We start from the raw sequence: 8058 nt of genomic DNA, 5'->3' as shown, positions 1-8058 counted from the left end.
AGACTGCTCATATAAGTTAGTAGTGTAATGGTACACCAGACTGCTCTTTAAAGTTAGTAGTGTAGTGGAACACCAGGTTGGTCTCAAAAGCTAGTAGTGTAATAGTAATACCAGATTGCTCTTGAAAGTTAGTAGTGTAATGGTACACCAGATTGCTCTTGAAAGTTGGTAGTGTAATGGTACATCAGATGACTTGAGTGTACTAATAGTGACAAAATATAACAACAAATGGCTCCTGATTGTGAATAACACAATGTCAACAGAAGATGGCTCGGCTCATAGCTTCATGTAGTGTAACAACAGACTGCTGATGGTTGACAGTAGCCTAATAGCAGATGACTCGTAGTGTTATGGCAGATGGGTCTCAAATCTCAGTAATATGAAGCGATAGTTGGCTCTTAAATGTTACTAATATTTATAATGCAACTGCAGATGGTTCATAAATGCTAGTAATATTTACAATAATTCAGTTGCAGGTGGATGTTAAGTTTTTGTATTAGCCTCTTCATTTGTGTGTGTGTATATATGTCTGGGGGTGTTTCTCATTTTCATTCCATTAAAAATTTCACATTCATAAACCAAGCATCAAGTACATTTTGACCAGATTAATAGTTCCTACATGAAAAGACATTGGTTTGATTACTGTCATTTATCACATGTGCTTACCATCCCATTTCCAAATGATTAGTTCATCTTAAACACACACACACACACACACACAGGGTGGGAGAAGGAGAAGAAAAAAGCAGGTTTAAAAAAATTTTTACACTGAATACTATAACAATACTTGGAAGATGTTTTTTTCCATGTTTCCATGGTCTTTTTTTTTTTTCTTTTTTTTTTTTTCGCTAGATCTTGTAAGACATTAACCACAGCAGAACACTGTACAGGGACAAGCTTGTGTTTTGCCCTGAAGGAAAATCAATATGTGTATTATGTTTTCTGTGTTTCAGGGCTGCTGCATAAATTGTATCTGTAGTTTCAGTTGTACTGTCTTCTTACTCTCATGATCTATTATCAAGAAGAATGTCATGATTTTACTCTGTAGCCATGTTGGAAGCTTATCTTCCATTTCTTTCTTTTTATGAAGTACCTGTTCCTTAATTTCTTGTTTGAAAGGGGCTTTTCTGTTTCTGGTTTATACTTCTTTTGTTGCAGTGCTTGTACTTGCATGACTTCATCAGTTTATGGTGTGTGGTGTATTGATGTTGTCACCCAGTGTGTGCCACTTGCTCAATATTGGCTTTTAAGCAGGATGCAGGCTTTGTTCAGAGATGCCAACTGTTACGATTTCACCGTATTTTGCTACACTCAATCGCTGTTTGTTCTGACATTACATCAACCTTAAAATTGTACTGATGAGTTCATTTTCGACTACATAGCATGGTCACTTGCTTTCCTGTCGTAATATTACCCAGACGCTCTAGACCTATCAATCACTGTAATATTACCCAGACCCTCTAGACCTATCGATCATGATGCCATGGCAGTCACTGCTAACCTTGGTCTCACATGATGATGCTCAGCTAATCGCGTGCGTGTTTACATTGAAATAGCATTGAGTGGACCAGTCAGCTTAATCGCAGCAGTTATACCAAGTTGCAGGTAGGCCCAAGTGTTTGTATGCCTTGTAGATAAAATGTAGTATGCTGGTGTGGCTCTGAGTCTGAGTGTTCCTTCCATATTCAAAATGTTCCTGCCAAATTTCCTGATTGTTCCTACAAACACTTGACAGGGGTTGGCATCTCTGTTTGTTTGTCTCAAGAGTGCGTCTGTCTGCAAAGTCAGTTTTCTTTCTCTTTTACTGATATTGGTTTCACAAATAATCATTCACGAATGAAATCCACAGCTGCCACAGCTACCATCCATCCCTAACATAAAATGTCAGTAATTGTGAGCATATGTTAGAAAGTCTGTTTCATATCCAGAAATTGCACCCTTTTTTTATATAGATAAAATAAACTTGTCAGCTTTGATCACAAACTATGTCAATAATAGTTGTCATAATGATAACTTAGACCACTTAGCAAAGAACGAAAATTTGTTTTTATTAACAGTAGAATATGAACAGAAAGAAATACAAACGAAAAACATGGTTTGGGGCAATATGATCAAACCATATGATTTCCAAGCTCAATTAAAGAGGCTTGTGCAGAAAAATGCAATGAAAATGGTGGGGATGTCCAAACCCGTGTTCATCTGGATCATCAGAACATCTATCCAATCACATCTTGGTCAGGGCTGGAACAAAAAAGACAGAAAAAGATTTTTTTTTTCCCATCTGTTTATGAATCCTGTAGATTTTTTGATATTTTTCTTTATTTTTAGAAAACAAGAACACAATAAGGAAGAAAAGGAAATTTTCTTCCTAAAATTACGTTTATCTAACATACTTACCATGACCCACTAGTGCAGACTCTGGCAGGGGTCTGACATTCCTGCCTTGTGCAAACTACTATCCGCCTATGCGGAGAAAATGAAAGTAGCTACGGCCGATAACCTCCAGGAAGTAGGTATTCTGACATTAGCTGACATTGTTCACCTGTCTTTACTATCAGTTCCGTCACAGTCTTTCTAGTGAGCACAAATAAAGGAGTTGAAGTTAAGAGGTATTAAAGAACAGCACAGCTTTTTTTTTATTTTTTTTTTAACGAAAACTTGAAAAAAATCAAAAGATGGGACAGAAAAAAGTATCTGAAGCTTTGTAATACCTCCAACAGCTCCTTAGTATTTTTTCTTGGTCCTTCAAGAAGGATGTAAAAAGTAAGTGGCTTTCTCTCATGCTGTATGATTTCTTAAAACCGTTCACTCCACCCAGTTAGCCTCCCAACCATTTTGTGGAAGGCCTGGAGATCATACCCAATCTAAAGTCAATTAATTGAGGATACTGAGAAATAGTAGGAAATAACTGCAAAGATCTTGCCAGTCCTCCTAAATGATCGCACTTTACAACTGTCACTGGTGTCTGTAAGGTCTTGGGAAAATGGTCAGCTGCAGAATCATGTGAAAGCAAGAAAACCCATGGTGTCCTGGTAGTTTCACATTATTGTCAATCATTAATTGTTTTAGTATGTCATTATCTTTGATGTAGAAAAAGCCTGTAAAACCAGGCAGAAAATTTTGCATTCTCTGTGACCTTCATGTACTAGAATTTCAAGTTCATTTCCTCATCTTTATAAAAAATATAACTGTTTTGGCATGTCACACATTTCAGGTTCATGTCTGACATCCACAGGGAAAATCTAAACCCAGGTTAGCATTTTCTGTCTCACCTTAATATCAGAAGCAGTAATTTTGTCAGTCCTATTTGCCATAGTTCTGAGTCTTTCAGGGTTTGTAGAAGAAAACAGAAAGAAAAGCAAGAGGAAATAATATATATATATATATATAAAAAGAATGGAGAAGGGATTTAAGAACAGAAAGAAAGGAGCAAGAAAAGGAATGAGCTAGAACAGAAAAGAAAACAAGGTCACATACTCTTTTTCACACAAAACCCAATGCTTGCTGCTGCAGTAGTCATCATCCCAGTGCCCGTTGTTTCGGAGTTTACCACAGTCTTGGTTATCCCCTCCTTGATCACTTGGCTGCCCCACATCCCAGCTCACAAACTCCATGGGCTCTTGGGAACTAGTCCAAACGAAATCACCCTCTACAAGAAAGTCCGCCAACCCAATCCAGGCACCCGTGTCTGTTTCGAAGGAAGTGCAAGCAAAATTATCTCATACAATAGTCATTAGATAATAAGAAACTTGTCTGAGTCTATAATTACATTCAGTGTGTGTGTTTGTATGTGTATATCAGTGTCATGAATGGCCACATGCTAAGATATGGCTATGTAACCTGCTGCACAGTTGACCGACAGCTGTGTGAAGTTTTTCTTTCTTTCTTTCTTTATTCATTTGTTAAACAGCTGCAGATTGTCTGTAAGCCTTTACCAAGTACATGGAAGTTGACTGCTGCGATGCACAGCATGTACTGCAACTGTGTTCTGGTGAATAGTTGAGATGCAGTGTATGTTGCATGAGGCACTGTTGGAAGACATAATTCTCTGTCGCATGATTTCATGTTTCCTGAGTAAAAATCTCCCGTTTTTCTGTGCAGCAGTATTGGTCTGTACAGACTAGTTTTTTAAAGGCAGTTGAGCACCCTTCCTTTTCAGACAATTATTCAAAATCAAATATAGGTTGAATCATGAGAGAGTTGGTGGCTTTTTAAAAAATGTGAAATCCATCATTAGCAACACTCTCTCTCTGTCCACTTCTTTGTCAATTTTTGTCATTGTGATTCCTATCAAAACCAACAACTGTCAACATGACCCTCAGTCACTACCACTGCTGTGGTTTGCACCCAAACACACAACTGTGCTGCATAATGCGCTCACTCGCACACACATTTGCAGACATTTACATTCACATTCACACACACACTCACATACTCTGTCCCCACATCTGATGAACCACTGCACACTGCCCAGTTATTATTCTGAACTCACCATGCTCCTTCAGCATGAGTGAAGTGAGGAATCTGTTTTCTTCCATGGAGTCGATTTCCACCATTGACCCACCCACTGCCTTGCAGGCGTTCTGCACAACAGGGTAAACTATCTCTGTCAGAACTACAGAGTGTCACCACTTTCTGGACATCATAATGATGTCATTCATTTCTGGACATTCTAGTGAGCTCATCAGTCATTTCAACACTTCATAATTGTGTTGTCCTCATTATCACCATCATTACCATCCACATGCCACCATCATCTTTGTCATCACCCCAGCATCACCATTCTACCGTTCTCTAGTCATCACCATGATTACATTCATTGTCATCTTTGATACATCGTCGTCCATCGTCCACTGTTGTGAAGGCATTCTGTGTACCAAGCATATCTTTAAAAAAAAAGGAAAAAAAAACGTGTGTGTGTGTGTATTATTTTCCCCTTCTGTTTTGATGGGTTTTTTTTAGTCAGCATCGGTAACAGAGATATGAGGAAAGGATGCCCCATAAAGAATAATAATAATAATAATAATGATAATAAAATGAACACACATATACACGCACGCTCATGTATGCACACATGCACACACACACGCACACACAAAGTTGCAGGATCTCACCATGCCCTCAAACCAGTTTAGAGGTTGATGGATAATGGTGTAACAAGAAAATCCAAAAGCTGTCCATCCTTTTAGGCAGTCAGAACCTTGTGCTGTATCTGCACACATACACACACATGCACACCAGCACACATGCGTGCATGTACGCACATAAATATATTGTAAACAACACAGATACCTTGAAACTTTTACATTGGAGAGGGGTTCAACATCATTATAAATCAATCAGTCTAAAAGGTTTTACATATTGTTACATACACAGACTGACGTTGCAAATTTTAAGGCTGTGATGACATCTTTCCCTATTAAGTAATGAGTGCACATTTTGTCATCTGGTCTGTATTTTCTTTTTAGTCATATTATTTAAAGTGAACTTTTATATGGGATCATCAGTGTGAAGAATTCATGAGTTGAAGTCACTCCTTTGGTTAACCCACATTCAGTTACAAGGTCTCTCCTAAAATGTGTTACTAAATAGGTCTGCTTACATAATGAATTATATTTGCTTTCTTTTTCAAGCATTTGTTGGTGTTTTGAAAACAAAATTTTAATAGGTCTGGTTACAGAATGAATTATATTTGTTTTCATTCTTTTTCAGGCTTCTGGTGTTTTTTCTGTTGTTGATAGATGTGGTTCTTGCATGAATATGTTGTTTTTGCTCCACAAATTCTTTCATAATTTGTAGCACATAGGGTCATACATGCATGCACACACGGTGCAGGCGTTTGTGGCCAGAAGTAGAAGAGAGACAAAGACTCACCACATAAGAACGAAGTAAACAGCAGGCAGATAACAGTGGAGACAGTAGAAAACATCATTTGTGACTGAAGGGTTCGTGCAACTGACCTGTCCCCCCAGATTGACTGATTCTGGCAGTTTGAAGCATGTCAGGTGTATAAATAGGGGGCCACATGCCATTGTTCTGAGGCATTATGCAAATAGGTCTTTGTTGTTTTTTTTCTGGGACAAGCACAATGAAACTTGTTATATAACTCAATTGTAATCTTTGAGCCGAGATTATACTTCGTCACCAGACTTTTTTGCGGTCAGATTTACCGATTGACCTACTTTTCTGAACTCTGTGTGTGTGTGTGTGTGTGTGTGTGTGAGACAAGCGCAATAGCTGAGTGGTAAGACTTTCAATCTGAGGGTCACGGGTTAGAGTCTCGGTAATGGCGCCAGGTGGGTAAAGGGTGGAGATCTTTCCAATCTATCAGGTCTACAGATGTGCAGATATGTAGTGCCTGAAACCCCTTTCGTGTGTACACACATGCAGATCAAATACACACGTTAAAGACCCTGTAACCCATGTCAATGTTTAGTGGGATATGGAAACAATAACATTCCCAGCATGTACACCCCTGAAAGCAGAGTATGGCTGCATACATGACACGGTAATATACAAAGAAAAAAGTTCATACACATAAAATGTAACATGTCTGTAGGAGTGTGTATGTGTGCATAGCTGAAACCTGATTGAATGACACAAGAAACAAATGATGAGCGCCCAATGGCGGCTGTCAGTCGGCTCTACCCGGGAAGGCAGCCTGTTGTGCAAATGACTCACTGCACTGTTTGTAAAGCATGTAGAGCTTGGTCACTAACCAAGGATAGGCACTATATAAGTATTCACATCATTATCATATATTATATATGTGTGTGTGTGTGTGTCATTATGTGAGTCACGAGAGAAGACAGATTGAGATGGCGAAGCATATGGAAGCATCCAATATACTTTCTTCTTTGGAGCAGGAAATGTTTTGAATACTTTATTGGAACCAAGCAAAGGACAGTGGAGGAGGGAAGACAGGGGAGAACAGAACCTTGTCATTCAAACTATACTATCAGTTTTGACAGTTACAGGCTTTGTTTAAAAAGAAAAAAGTTACACTTGAAATCAAGACATGATATGTGGTAGATTTGAGGTCAATGACCTCATAGTTGCTGCTTAACCTTCGCTGGCTGTCGCTTTTGACTACACACAGAAGTTCATGTGGATCGTCCACGACCCATACTGCTGTCGCTTTTGACTACACACGAAGCTCATGTGGGTCGTCCACGACCAATACCTTTTAGAGAAAAAACCCTGTATATTCCTCCAAAGCTTGTGTGGGTCGTGCACGACCCATACTTTGTAAAGAGACAAAAACCTGTATATTCATCCAAAGCTTATAACAAAATATAGGAAAGGAAAACGTATCGTAACAACTGATTACACACACATGCGCTCGCACATGCACACACAGACTCAACTGATTAAACACACATGTGCTCGCACACGCACACAGAGACTCACACAAACACATACACTCAGAAGAAACACATACTCATGCATTCACACACACGCACATGCACACACACACTCACACACAACTGATCACACACACAAACGCACAACACCACATGCACATGCATACAAACCCTACTTATGCAGAGATAGAGAGAGAGAGAGACACACACACACACACAAAGAGACTGAGACAGAGAGACAGACAGACAGCGAGAGAGATGATTCAAAGCATCCTATACACGCACAATCAAAGATATTCAGTCACACAGGTACATGCTGTTAGAGAAAGGGATGGAAGCTGAAGACAGGCGAAAGGGACGGGGCGGGGAGTAGTGCGAGAGTAGTGGGGTAGTGAGGCTATTGAAAGTAAAACTTCTTGATTTTCCTTCACTAATTGCAAATTAAACCTGAAGAAATCACTTTTAAAAAGGTATGGGTCGTGCATGACCCACACGAGCTTTCGAGGGGTGACCACGTTTTTTTCCTCTTAAAAAAGCATGGTTCATACACGACCCACACAAGCGTCCGTGTGTAGTTAAAATGCCACCTTTAATTACTCATTAACTAATTAATGAAGTTTTTTTTTCCATTTTTTGGCAAAAGTTGGCCTTTTAGGTGTAGGAAGCATTTCTGAAAATTTCGTAGAAAAATCTT

General features: G+C 39.1%; 1 long non-coding RNA gene across 1 annotated transcript; it reads right to left on the bottom strand.

Moving 5' to 3' along the window:
• Positions 1–3646: 3646 nt before the first annotated feature.
• Positions 3647–6089, bottom strand: LOC143297201 (uncharacterized). Its single transcript, XR_013057229.1, has 3 exons — positions 5115–6089; positions 4493–4583; positions 3647–3688 (listed from the first exon to the last, which is right to left on the bottom strand). It is a non-coding gene; the product is annotated as an uncharacterized LOC143297201 (long non-coding RNA).
• Positions 6090–8058: the final 1969 nt, after the last annotated feature.

The sequence above is a fragment of the Babylonia areolata genome, chromosome 22, assembly GCF_041734735.1.
Source record: "Babylonia areolata isolate BAREFJ2019XMU chromosome 22, ASM4173473v1, whole genome shotgun sequence".
NCBI classification, from domain to species: Eukaryota; Metazoa; Mollusca; class Gastropoda; order Neogastropoda; family Buccinidae; genus Babylonia; species Babylonia areolata.
The sequence above is the reverse complement of the archived record's forward strand: the minus strand, read 5'-3'. Positions and strand labels throughout refer to the sequence as shown.